Raw genomic sequence first — 14898 nt, forward strand, 5'->3', positions numbered from 1 at the left:
AGGTAAAAGACACAGTGCTATGTAAGAATGTGCTTAGTCGCTCAGTTGTGTTCAACTCTTTGCAATCCCATGGACTTTAGCCCACCAGGCTTCTCTGCCCATGGGATTCTCCAGGCAAGAATACTGGAGTGGGTTGCCGTGCCCTCCTCCAGGGGATCCTCGAAGCCCAGGGATCAAACCCAGGTCTCTCACATTGTAGGCGGATTCTTTCCTGACTGAGCCACCAGGGGAGCCCACTTAAGAATAAGTGCATAATAAATGTGTCATAAGATAAAAATCTTGCTTGAGCAGTCCTGGCAGAAACTGAAGGGATATTACCATTTGAAACCTGACCTCCATACCAACACAGCTCTGCAGCTATCTGTGGCTTGTCTATAGCAGGGAAAGGGTTGATCATGACCAGAGGACCATCATAGAGAGAAACTCCTTACTTAAAAATCTACCTGCTCCTCTTCTAGTTTCCAAAGCTGATGCTATTTCCAAGGTCAAGCCAGGTCTTGAGACTTGGCAGAAGCTCTGAAATCACCCTGTCACAGACATTGCATGTACCATTAATTAATTTCAGTAATGATTCTTGTTAGTTTTTGTTTCATTTAATTGGAAAGCTCCTTTTGCTTTGTAGAACCAATGCAGTTGCTCAGAATGCTTGAAAATAATTTTGTGGTATTGTTTAAAATATATAGGTTTTAAAATCTTTTTATTATAAAGATATTTCTATTGTCTCATTATATGACTAATATATTTATTCTCCACTATTCAAGAATATAGTGCTAGTCAATATGGCCTGTGTTTGGGGCCAGAAATACCAAAATTCAAGCTGTAGGAAGAAAATTGAGTAGAAAAATGAGACTCTTTTTGATAATCTATAAACAGAAACTATTTCTGAAAATTGCTCTAAGTTTTACTCATATAATAAATACTTTAAATATTTTGTTTAAATAAAAAGGATCCTTTTAAAAATATGGATATTTAAATTAATGTTAATTAGTACATGTGCTTTATAGATTGTCCTAGTTCTTGGTTTTTATTAATTTCTTATGCTCATGACAGATCTATTTTTCTGACCCCAATATATTTAGGATATTTTTATCTTAGCATCTTCCTTTGTGATTCCTCTTATTATAATTTAACCTTAAATAGTGACTCTGATTTTTACACATGGAGCCTTCTGATTTTTCAAAGGTATAGTGGGTGCAAAAGAAAGTGAAATTGAAGTCACTCAGTCATGTCCAACTCTTTGTGACCCATGGACTGTAGTCGGCCAGTCTCCTCCATCCTTGGGATTTTCCAGGCTAGAATACTGGAGTGGGTTGCCATGCCCTCCTCCAGGGGATCTTCCTGACCCAGGGGTCGAACCCAGGTCGCCCACATTACAGGCAGACTCTACCATCTGAGCCACCAAGGAATCCCAAAATATGTCGATCTTCCTATTAATAAATGAAGCTGGAAGGCCAGTATCAACTTTAGAACCCTGAGATTTCAGTCAGCTCTGTGCCAGAACACAGTGGCATGGAATGATCTGGGCAGTGCCCCCACCCGTGCCCTTTCACCCTCCCCCTGGGAGGGGTCTGGAGTGTGACTTTGAGAACAGCCCAGCGGGCATATCCCAACTTCATCCATATACCCCTCACTTAACAGAAGAGGACCACATGGAGCCTGGAAGCAGACCCAGGGTCGCCTGGCAGAGAACCTGTGGGTCTGCCTGCAGGTGCTGGGGCTTGTTCTAAAGGGAGGCAGGCTCCCTTAGTGAAGGGGAGTCTGGCTGGAGGAGGGCCAGAGCTGGGTCCTCTGAAGACGGGAGGAGACACAGGAAAGGGCTCCCTGGCTGAGCAGTAAGGTCAGCAGGTATTTAGTATACATGGGACAGTCGTCGGCTCAGCCTTGCTCTCAGTTACAGCCGTGGTTATTTTAGAGTGCTTTGGGAACACACTGAAAAGCAAATCTTTTAGAGCTAAAGATTTAAATAAAGGTTTCAAATCTTTGAGAGTTTCCTGGCTTTTTCTCTGCATAGGATTAAGTAATGGCATTTTTCTACTTTGAAGTCCACAGATGTTAATGGGTTACAGTTTCTGTTTAAATGTGTGATTTTACAAAGAATATTTCAATCTCATTTTATCCATTATCAGAATGGAATGCAAAATGATTTCCATGTTTCCAAAACAATTATGGCACAGTAGAGTTACTATAGCCTTGAAAACACATTGCTGCCTCCTTTCTGAAATGTTAGAAGGCTATGGTTTTTGACTGTATTTTATGCTGATCACTTCTGTACCTTCCAAAATTCTCATATGGTGTAGAGTTAAAGTTTGTCTAATAAGCTGTTCAGTCCTTACATATTTGGAACGCGTGAACATAGGCATGCAAGATTGTGTTGTAAGCAAACATCATTATTTCTTTATAATACAGAAGATCAAAGCCCAACCATTCTAACTGGCCTTTACCAATGTCAAGTAATAAGTAATTAATAGAATAATGGCTGAATTCGTTTCCTAGGACGACCACAACAAAATACCACAAACTAGGTGTCTTATTGCATCAAAAATTTGTGCTCTCACATAATTTATTCTCAGAAGTAGAAGTCTGAAATTTACGTGTTGACAAGAGTCAAGCTCCCTTTAGAGCCTGCAGGGAGGGGAGGGTCCTTCCTTGCGTCTTTCAGCTTTTAGTCATCCCAGATGTTCCCTGGTTGGGACAGCATAATCTGAATCTGTGTCTATTTTCTTCATGTGGCTATCTTCCCTTTGTGTCTGTGTCTCGATTTTCCCCTTCTTATATATATAAGGACACCAGTCATATTGGATTAGGCTAATCCAGTATAGCCTTATGTTAATCTGCAAAGCCCCTATTCCCAAATAAGGACATGTTTACAGGGTAAGGACTTAAACATATCTTTTAAAGAGGGCACAGTTCACCCTATAACACTGACTATACGCCAGAAACTATTTTAGGTGCTTTATGTTTATTATCTCATCAAAACCTTATAGCAACTGTGTGAAATGAGGACTGTCGTTGTCCTGTTTTGCAAACGTGGAGACTGAGGAGCAGAAAGATCATGTAACTTGTCGAACCCCACTTGGCTGGAACGCAGACACGCCCGCACAGTCGAGCTCCAAAGCCCACATTGTAACCGCTAAGCCATATCAAGTAAAATGTAGTAGTACCATACTTTGCACTATTGTATTTAAATAAATTCTGATGGTCTGTCCTGAAAGTCAGAATCTATATTTCTCAGTTTGTGTCTTTAATAGCTGTTTTTATATTTAAAAGTTACAGGTGATTTTACATTGGTAAATGGATTGGATTAGTTGGACTTTTACAGTTCCCAGTTGTATAAAGAGATAACAGACCAGTGTAAATAGCAAAAACTACTCAAGAAATGTAAGAAACAGCAGAAACTTAGAGACTATGCATTGTACAATTTTCAATACCAATGGACAAAACAATATTTTTCTTTTATAAAATATTTTACTTTCTTAGTGAATAGAGAAGAATTAATTGAAATTTAGAGACGGATAACTTTATGCCTGTTTCTAGAGTGTTAGAAAAGAGTTATAGGAGAAATGCCACCTCATCTTTAATACTCCAAAGGTCAACCTATCAGTAAACTAAGTGATTTTGCTACAAGAATACTAAATAGAATGCAAAGGTACATTTACATGTGCAGGAACATATGAAAATGCAAGTAGTAAATACATTCCTGCTGCTGCTGCTGCTAAGTCGCTTCAGTCATGTCCAACTCTGTGTGACTCAATAGACAGCCGCCCACCAGGCTCCCCCACCCCTGGGATTCTCCAGGCAAGAACACTGGAGTGGGTTGCCATTTCCTTCTCCAATGCATGAAAGTGAAAAATGAAAGGGAAGTCGCTCAGTCACATCCAAATCTTCGCGACCCCACAGACTGCAGCCCACCAGGCTCCTCCGTCCATGGGATTTTCCAGGCAAGAGTACTGGAGTGGGATGCCATCGCCTTCTCCGAAATACATTCCTAGACAAACACTAATCTTTATAAGCAATGGACTTTGGGATACATATATTGCTTTGAATTAGTGCTTTTGTTTTCTTTGGCTATACACCCAGGATTAGAATTGCTAGATCATATGGTAGTTCAATTTTTCATTTTTTTGAGGAGTTTCTATGTCATTTTCCGGAGAAGACAATGGCACCCCACTCCAGTACTCTTGCCTGGAAAATCTCATGGACGGAGGAGCCTGGTAGGCTGCAGTTCATGGGGTCACACAGAGTCGGACACGACTGAGCGACTTGACTTTCACTTTTCACTGTCATGCATTGGAGAAGGAAATGGCAACCCACTCCAGTGTTCTTTCCTGGAGAATCCCAGGGACGGGGGAGCCTGGTGGGCTGCCGTCTATGGGGTTGCACAGAGTCAGACATGACTGAAGCGACTTAGCAGCTGTGTCATTTTCCACGGTGGCTATACCAACTAACATTCCCACCAACAGTGCCCAAGGTTTACCATTTCTCCACTTCCTTGCCAACACTGGTTATCTGTGGTCTTTTTGATGACAGTCATTCGGGCAGGTGTGAGCTGATTTCTCATTGTGGTTTTGATTTTCATTTCTTTGATGATTAATGATGTGAGCATCTTTTCATGTGCCTATGGGTCAAATGTCTGTCTTCTTTGGAAAAATGTCTATTCAGGTCTTGTGTCCATTTTCAATTGTTTTTTGTTAATATTGAGTTATATGAGCTATTTATATATGTTAGCTTTAAACCCATGTTATTCAAATCATTTGCAAGTATTTTCCTCCCATTCAGTGGCTTGTCTTTTCATTTTGTTGACGGTTTCCTTTGCTGCGCAAATGCTTTCCAGTTTAATTATGTCCCATTCGTTTAGTTTTGCTTTTGTTCCTTTGCCTTAGATCAAAAAAAATATTGCTATGATTTATGTCAAAGAAGTTCTGCCTATGTTTTCTTCTATAAGATTTGTGGTTTCCAGTGGATATTTTTTTATATAATGACCACAGTTCTCAGAAAAATATTTCTTAAACATGGAAAAAGTAACTTTTCATCTTCCTGTTACTAAAATGTTAGTTTAGCATATATTTGAAATGCCAAATGCAGGGCAGCAAATATAAAACATTTAGCATACTAAATCGTTATCATCAATCAAGAAAACTCCATTTCTTGGCATTCATATGATTTTTTAATTCTGTTGCCATGAGTAAACTTCTTTATCTTCCCTATGGCAATCGTTTGTGGCATTTTTTCCTGCTCCTACTAAAATTCCAAATTTTTCATATTGGTTTTCATGATATGCATTTACATCTTACCAACTCTGATCTTTTCTATGGCCTTGGCAATAATGCACCCAGTATCATATTTTTAAAGTAGTATATTTGGCAATTATCTCTCTGTGGATTGAGTACTGAACCTAATAGTAACATATATAACTCACTTTCATAAGCAAATGCCAGAGCCACAAAAATGCTAGCAAGAATGAGGAGTAGTCCAGAGCATTCCTCCTCAGGCATGATCAGAACTAGGCCACAAGTGATTTCAGGAAATAGTACGCATATGTCAATGTTGAAAATAATAACCCTCCATTTGCCACCTCTTGATTTCGCAGTGTAAACTTGTGGGGGCTCATGAATAAAGTATTTCTTTTCTTGCCAGCCTCAAAGTTTATGTTAGCCCTAAGCCAGAAGAAAAGAAATGAATCTTTAATTTTCAATCTGAAGCATTTTCCCTTTGGTTTCCATAGGTCTCCCCTCAGAAAAGAAAGCCAGTCAGTAGACGCACACACCGGCGGAGGAGCACACGGGCCGGGGACAGCTTGGGGGAGGGCCCTCCGCCCGGTGCTTGCTGGGGCTCGTGACTGCCACCGCTGCACACCCCGCCTTCACTACGAATGCCCAGGAATGGCTCCCCTTGGCAGGAATGGAGGATGAGGCTGAGACAGCTGAGATCCTGATCGAGTCCAAGGAGCCAGAATTTACAGCCTATCACAGCTTCCAGTTTCCTGGAAATGAGATTTGGCTGATGAATTATGGGTGATGCCTCGAAACTCTCTTCAGTAGATTGCTGTTGGACTTTCAGGAATGATTTCATGATTTTTCAGCTCCATTTGTGATGCAGTGATATTGTGTGTTGATTTAAATGTGTTCCCTGGGGGAAAAGTTTCTGCAGTTATAAAATTTTAACATTGTTCCCATTATTTTTGTAGAGGCTTAGGTCTTCAGCCAGTTTATCTAGATGTTCATGACTGTTCACCTCAGTGAACCTAGAAACAGAATTGAAGAGGTGTATATACTTTCTTAAATGGATTCAACCTAAAGAAAATAGTAAACTTGAAACTATAAACAAATCATTTAAGATGAGAAATTGTGAGCCTACTTCAGTTTTAGGTGGACTAGATTATGAAGGATAAAATCCTAATGTGATGGTGATGGCTTTGCTGTGTACATATGTATTTAGAGAAGTAGTTCAAAAATACATGAATTTGCAGTTAAATCTGTTTTCTTCCTGTGTATTTACATAATTACTAACAAAAAGCATAACTCTGTCTTCTCAAACTAATTAAAATGGAAAACAGATGTATCCAAATTTTATTGCAGTTAAATTATACTGTTACATGACAGATGTCTAAAGATTGTGCTAAGTCTGATAGCCTGCCAGACTCATCTGTCCATGGGATTCTCCAGGCAAGAATACTGGAGTAGGTTGCCATTTCCTCCTCCAGGGGATCTTTCCAACCCAGGGATTGAACCCGCATCTCTTACGTCTCCTGCATTGGCAGGTGGGTTCTTTACCTCTAATGCCACCTGGGAAGCCCCGAATTCAATCCTTTGAGAACTTTTCAGCAAACACAGATCAACAATATTTACAGGTATGCTGTGCTGTGCTGTGCTCTGCTTAGTGATTCAGTCATGTCTGACTCTTTGCGACCCCAAGGACTGTAGCCCACCAGGCTTCTCTGTCCATGGAGATTCTCCAACAAGAAAACTGGAGTGGGCTGCCATGCCCTCCTCCAGGAGATCTTCTCAACCTAGGAATTGAAACCAGGTCTCCTGCATTTCAAGAGGATTCTTTACCATCTGAACCACCAGGGAAGCCTCCCTAAAGATTAAAGAGATTTAAAAATACTAAGTTCATCCATTTAATAATGATTCTGTTAGGACCAACTGGAGATCCTCTTTGTGAGGAGGTGTAAAGCAAGAGTGTGAGATTCATGAATATCTGTATTTCTCTAAATATCTAAAGAACACCAGGAGCATCAGTTGAAGCTGCAGTCAAATAAATAATCCAGAGATACACGTGGGAGTATCTAGCTCCAACTTCCAGATGTTATTCTGCTTAATTCCAGCTCAATGTTTTCTACTTAAACTTCTGAAAATACTTGAAGCTTTGTATAATGGGAAGATTAAAGGTTCTTATGAAGTAAAATACTTTCAACCTCAGTCTTTGGTTGCTTAATTCTTAATGATTCTTGAGAAAGAATTATCCTTTCCTTACTAAAGCTTTGTTTTACTAAAGCTTTGTTTTTTCTACTACTTGTTAAAGAGACAAATCATTCCTGGCCAATACTTGAGTGTAAGTGAATCAGAAAAACAACAGTTGCTTCCTAACATTTTGCTATATTTTTGTAAATTCCCATTTCCTTGAATTAGTTAAAAAGTCATTGTAATCCAACTTCTAGTACTGGATTATGTTTGCTAACTGAGGTGTTCCGACCAGAATAAAAAGTGAATCTATATACAAGAAGTACTCCTTGATTGGCTTGTTATAGGTCAATTCAGCAGCAATAATACATGATTTAATTTAGTGAAGATATCCTATTACTAATTAGCAAGTTGCCAAACATTGGCAAGACTTTACAAATGCTAATGTACTGGGAGAAAATCCAGTTTAGGTGAGACCTAATTTCTTTTGAACTCCCAGTGGGTGACGGCAAAAGTACAAAGAGGACCCTTGCTCAGAGTACTACTGCAAATCCGAGACCGACTTCCACACCCGTCATCTGCAAGCCAGCCAGCCCCTCCTGTCCCTCTCCCTGAATCATGAGGGGACTACTTGTGAGGGTCATACCCCTAGGCTATGCACTTGCTTCTTGATCACACACAATGTTAGCAACTCCATGAGGAATAGCCTTGTTCCTTTGAAAGCAGAGGAAGTCACAGCTCACAGTCTCAGTGTCCCTTGCTTTGGAAAAGTAAGACCAGGCATATTTTAGATTTTCAATGATCACAGAGAATTTGATCTTTGACTTGAAGGTATCACATTAAAAGAAAAGCATATTCACTTTGTCATGGTTGTGGGGTGATGTCAGAAGACCTTCCTTGGAGCCTAGTTGGGTCTGGGAGTGGGGCCAGCTTCTAATGCTCACTCACGGGCTCAGAGGTTTTTAACTTCACTTTCCTTATCTGCAGAAAAGACTATTTCAGACTAAATTTCTAATATTATTAAGCATGGGCTAGCTTCCAGATGATTTTCCTTAGTTCATTTACTGAGCTCCATCACCAAGCAGAAGAGGCATAATGATCCTCTTGCTACAGGTGATTGATCAAAATGTGGCAAGAAAATGACAGAGCCAGGATTCAAATCTTCTCCAGGGCTGCCCGGTTCTGTGCATGCTCTAATCCTGCTTCTAAATTATTCCAGCAAGTTCCACTTGTTTTACAGTTCTTTTGGTCTTCATCAAGTTGCAGTACGAGAGCATATTTCTTAGGAGAAAATATTTTTATAAAAATGCTACATATTGTATAGAATTTATGCTACCCCCTGAGTAAAGAGAATTATCTCATTTAAGCTCCTACATAGAAAAAGAAAAATAAATGTTTAATGTTAAAATGCATTAAAGGTACAAGTATGGGCCTTGTAGGTTGCTTTCACACACTGACACTTTTTCACGTACCTCAGTCACTGGTAGAATTGAATCTAAAAGACATGTATCTCCCAATTCCACCATTAAATTTAACAATTATTCTTTAAATACCCACTTGTTTTAAGCAATGTCCAGGCAGCTCAACATATCTCACGCTTCTTTCTCTCTGCACTAATTTTGATTGAGTCCATATCTGAAGGGAGGACAGACTCATTTAGCAGCCATTATTCTCCCCAGTGTAAGATCTCTTTGTCTTGTCTCATCTCTCACTTTTGTATTGATCTTCCTGATCACCTGCATGATATTACATCCTGGGAAGATATAAAATCAGTTGCATTGCTGCTGCAACTCTACTGTGATCTGGCTTAAGCTTCAAGTACAAGCTCAAAAGAAAAGAAAAATACTTGCTATAATCCTAACTTTTACTTTTCAATAATTTTAGAAATGATTTCTCTTGCCTACTTTCTTTTTTGTATATATACCTCTTCACTTTCGTCAGTCTCCTCTCCAAGGGAGAATGGTATTATGAGGAAACAGTTACACCTCCAGCCTTTGTGGTTCCATAAAAAAAGGAAAGTTCTGCTAATACACACATGCCATACACACACCCACAGACACTACAGGCACGTGTGCACGTGTGCACACACACACACACACACACACACACACACACCCACCCCACCTCTGCCTCCCCATCCTTCCAGGCAACACTGTGGGCCTCCGGTTTCTCTGTCTGTGGTTGGGTAGATAGATTCAAATGGAAAATTTTCCATAATAAAGCTATTTATTTCCCTTTGCCTCAAATGCTTGCATGTGTATAATATATTTCCAGGACTATTGACAAACTCTATCTTATGCTTCCTACAGGAAGTGATAACATTGAGGTCTAAAACCAATTAACTTGCCAGTAATTGCAAGTTATATGAGGGGAATTTAATGTTTGTGGAAAGGTGTGAGTCTCACTAATTTGTGTCCTGAACTCAGAAGTTAAAATAATTTCTCTCTGCTCTTCTTCCACTTTATTCCATTCCAATATCCAAAAGAAGAGCCCAATTTATGAGGTTCATGAAGTAACGACTTGGGTAAACTAAACCCAACCCATAGGGCTTCCCAATGCCCTTAATTTATTACTGAGAATTAATTGGCTGGGAGAATCCCTCCTGTGAACCGACTTTCTGGAATCTGCCCTTGACTGGGGGGGTAGTGTGCTGGGGCGGCCTGGTGAGCCCGTTTGCATATCTGCAGGGAAGCCTCTCAGCTCCCTTCTTGCTCCTCTGCAGCCCCCGGATGACAGCCCACATCGGCCAACACAGACGCACAGGCAGCTGGCAAGCACGAGGCCCCCTCCACTGAGACACCCCTCTGCAGGCAGGAGGGTGGGCTTCCTGCTGGTGAAGCTACTCAGTGGGTCCCTTCACATGCCTTTGCCATGCTCAGTCCTTATCGTCCACCTGCCCTGGAAGGGGGGCTGAGAACACGGGTGCGAGTTCTCAGGGTCCACCTACGCTGAGACTGCATTTCTAGCAAGGGGATACGGCATTAAACAGGTTCAGGATGGGGAACACATGTATACCTGTGATGGATTCATTTTGATATTTGGCAAAACTAATACAATTATGTAAAGTTTAAAAATAAAATAAAAAAAGAATCTAGCATGTAAAGGAGGAGAAGGTGATGGCACCCCACTCCAGGACTCTCGCCTGGAAAATCCCATGGACGGAGGAGCCTGGTAGGCTGCAGTCCATGGGGTCGAGAAGAGTCAGACACGACTGAGCGACTTCACTTTCACTTTTCACTTTCATGCATTGGAGAAGGAAATGGCAACCCATTCCAGTGTTCTTGCCTGGAGAATCTCAGGGACGGGGGAGCCTGGTGGGCTGCTGTCTATGGGATCGCACAGAGTCAGACACGACTGAAGCGACTTAGCAGAAGCAGCAGCAGCAGCATGTAAAGGTTGAGACTTATGCCTTCTCTCCTCCTTTGATTCTGTTTAACTTCCATGGGTTCTTTCTCTCTGTCCTGGGTGGAGGCTCTAATGTCTTCCTGTTTTCTGACTGCTTCTGAATGACTTAAATCAAAAACATGTCTTTCCCTTCAGTGTCCTCTACTTCTTTTTTCATACTCATTTCACATTCCTTTTAAGTAACTGAAGTTTGAAAGAGGCAAGATGGATGCTAGCCTGCATGTCAACAGTATGATCTCAAGTTCTCTCTTATATGGGGGTCTCTAGATTCCTATTTCTCAATCCAGATCCCTCTCCTGGTTCCTAATTAAGAGCCTAACACTTTGCAAACTGTGAGGAATGACATCTTCCCTTCTAAACCCACTCTGTCTTCTATACCTGATTTTCATCTACAGAATTGCCATTCATCTGGTCCCACAAACCAGAGGCCTCTGAAATAGCAGCGCCTCTCCCCTCTGCCTCCTCTAGCTGCCCATTTCACTGCCCCCATGTCTCTCGAATCTCTCTGCTCCTCTCCAGATCCTTCACTCTCAACATCTGTTCATACTTGCATCAGCTCTCACCTACGCTACCCCTGTAGTTCAAATGTCAGCCGGAGACCTAACCCTGCATCCCTCCTAACCTCTCCAGGAGCAGCTTACTTTTTTTTCTTTTGGCAACACTGGGCCCTGAGCTTCTGTTTCTGATAAATGAGATAGATCGGTCTTGTGGATCATCCCAATCCTGCTCCAACTGAGCTACCCTCCCCGTCCAGCCGGGGTACCTGACTTCTTTTCTCTGACATCCCTCACATGCACATGAGTGCACAATAAGATACTTGGGGAGATCAGTGAAGACACTATTAGATAAGGGGGTCTTCTAGACCTAGGGATCGAACCCGCGTCTCTTTCATCTCCTACATTGGCTCGAGGGTTCTTTACCACTAGAGCCACTGGGGAAGAACATTATGTACTAAAGATTATTTTTTGGCACCATTTTCTGAAATTGCTTAGGGAATAGAATTCATGTTGGTAAAAAATAAATCTGTATGCAACTCACGTACACTCACAGAGAACAGAAGGGGAGGGAAAAAGTGGAAATAATAGATTTCAAATAATGAATCAGATAGCTTATATTTCACTCTTTGCTACTGCTGCTGCTAAGTCGCTTCAGTCGTGTCCGACTCTGTACAACCCCATAGATGGCGGCCCACCAGGCTCCCCTGTCCCTGGGACTGGCAGCCCAGTAAAAGTGGTAGGGCTCTGGTATTTTGAAATTGTGGTCATGAAGTCCCCTGGCACAATCCTAAGAGCCACCACTAGGAACAATAGAAAGACTAGTTAGTGCTCAGGGCCAGGGACCCTCTACCTGATCCAGAGAGAAGTTCCAAAGCCTTCTGATAGACATGGAAACAGAGCCTTCTTTAAGAGCTCGGTTGTCGTTCAGTCGCTCAGTCGTGTCTGACTGTTTGTGACCCCATAAAGTGCAACACACCAGGGCTTCCCTGTCCTTCACCATCTCCTGGAGCTTGCTCAAATTCATGTCCATTGAGTCAGTGATGCAATCCAACTATTTCATCCCCTGTAATCCCCTTCTCCTCCTGTCTTCAATCTTTCCTAGCATTAGGGTCTTTTCAAATGAGCCAGTTCTTCACATCAGGGGGCCAAAGTATTGGAGTTTCAGCTTCAGCATCAGTCCTCCAATGAATATTCAGGACTGAATTCCTTTAGGATTAACTGGTTTGATCTCCTTGCAGTCCAAGGGACTCTCAAGAGTCTTCTACAACACCACAGTTCAAAAGCATCAATTCTTCGGTGCTCAGCCTTCTTTACAGTCCAAATCTCACATCCATACATGGCTACTGGAAAAACCATAGCTTTGACTACAGGGACCTTTGTTGGCAAAGTAATGTCTCTACTTTTTAACACTCTATCCAGGTTTTTCTTAACTGTTCTTCCAAGGAGCAAGGGTCTTTTAATGGTTGCCTAATTAAAAGATGCTTACTCCTTGGAAGGAAAGTTATGACCAACCTAGATAGCATATTAAAATGCAGAGACATTACTTTGTCCACAAAGGTCCCTCTAGTCAAGGCTTTGGTTTTTCCAGTGGTCATGTATGGATGTGAGAGTTGGACTGTGAAGAAGGCTGAGCACTGAAGAATTGATGCTTTTGAACTGTGGTGTTGGAGAAGACTCTTGAGAGTCCCTTGGACTGCAAGGAGATCAAACCAGTCCATCCTAAAGGAGATCAGCCCTGGGATTTCTTTGGAAGGAATGATGCTAAAGCTGAAACTCCAGTACTTTGGCCACCTCATGCGAGGACTTGACCCATTGGAAAAGACCCTGATGCTAGGAAAGATTGAAGACAGGAGGAGAAGGGGATTACAGGGGATGAAATAGTTGGATTGCATCACTGACTCAATGGACATGAATTTGAGCAAGCTCCAGGAGATGGTGAAGGACAGGGAAGCCCTGGTGTGTTGCACTTTATGGGGTCACAAACAGTCAGACACGACTGAGCGACTGAACGACAACCGAGCTCTTAAAGAAGGCTCTGTTTCCATGTCTATCAGAAGGCTTTGGAACTTCTCTCTGGATCAGGTAGAGGGTCCCTGGCCCTGAGCACTAACTAGTCTTTCTATTGTTCCTAGTGGTGGCTCTTAGGATTGTGCCAGGGGACTTCATGACCACAATTTCAAAATACCAGAGCTACTGACACACACATCTTTTAATTAAGAGCTCTATCTTTTGTTATTTGATTAAAGGTGTGCACTATTTGCTGTGAAAGTGCTGCACTCAGTATGCCAGCAAATTTGGAAAACTCAGCAGTGGCCACAAGACTGGAAAAGGTCAGTTTTCATTCCAATCCCAAAGAAAGGCAATGCCAAAGAATGCTCAAACTACCACACTGCTGCTACTGCTGCTGCTGCTAAGTCGCTTCAGTCATATCCCACTCTGTGTGACCCCATGGACAGCAGCCCACCAGGCTCCTCTGTCCCAGGGATTCTCCAGGCAAGAATACTGGAGTGGGTTGCCATTTCCTTCTCCAACACAATTGCACTCATTTCACACTCTAGTAAAGTAATGCGCAAAATTCTCCAAGCCAGGCTTCAGTAATACATGAACCGTGAACTTCCAGATGTTCAAGCTGGATTTAGAAAAAGCAGAGGAACCAGAGATCAAATTGCCAACATCTGCTGGATCATCAAAAAAGCAAGAGAGTTCCATAAAAACATCTATTTCTGCTTTATTGACTATGCCAAAACCTTTGACTGTGTGGATCACAATAAACTGCAGAAAATTCTGAAAGAAGGGAATACCAGACCACCTGACCTGCCTCTTGAGAAATATATATGCAGGTCATGAAGCAACAGTTAGAACTGGACATGGAACAACATGGAATAAAAACTGACCTTTTCCAGGCCTGTGGCCACAGCTAAGTTTTCCAAATAGGAAAAGGAGTATGTCAAGGCTGTATATTGTCACCCTGCTTATTTAACTTGTATGTAGAGTACATCATGAGAAATGCTGGGCTGGATGAAGCACAAGCTGGAATCAAGATTGCCAGGAGAAATATCAATAACCTCAAATATGCAGATGATACCAGCCTTATGGCAGAAAGTGAAGAGGAACTAAGACGCCTCTTGATGAAAGTGAAAGAGGAGAGTGAAAAAGCTGGCTTAAAGCTCAACATTCAAAAGACTAAGATCATGGCATCTGGTCCCATCACTTCATGGCAAATAGATGGGGAAACAGTGGAAACAGTGTCAGACTTTATTTTGGGGGGCTTCAAAATCACTGCAGATGGTGACTGCAGCCATGAAATTAAAAGACACTTGGTCCTTGGAAGAAAAGTTATGACCAGCCGAGACAACAGAGACATTACTTTGCCGACAAAGGTCCATCTGGTCAAGGCTATGGTTTTTCCAGTAGTCATGTATGGATGTGAGAGTTGGACTATAAAGAAAGCTGAGCGCCAAAGACTTGATGCTTTTGAACTGTGGTGTTGGAGAAGACTCTTGAGAGTCCCTTGGACTGCAAGGAGATCCAACCAGTCCATCCTAAAGGAGATCAGTCCTGGGTGTTCATTGGAAGGACTGATGCTGAAGCTGAAA

This window comes from Bos indicus, chromosome 6 (assembly GCF_029378745.1).
Source record: "Bos indicus isolate NIAB-ARS_2022 breed Sahiwal x Tharparkar chromosome 6, NIAB-ARS_B.indTharparkar_mat_pri_1.0, whole genome shotgun sequence".
Lineage (NCBI taxonomy): Eukaryota > Metazoa > Chordata > Mammalia > Artiodactyla > Bovidae > Bos > Bos indicus.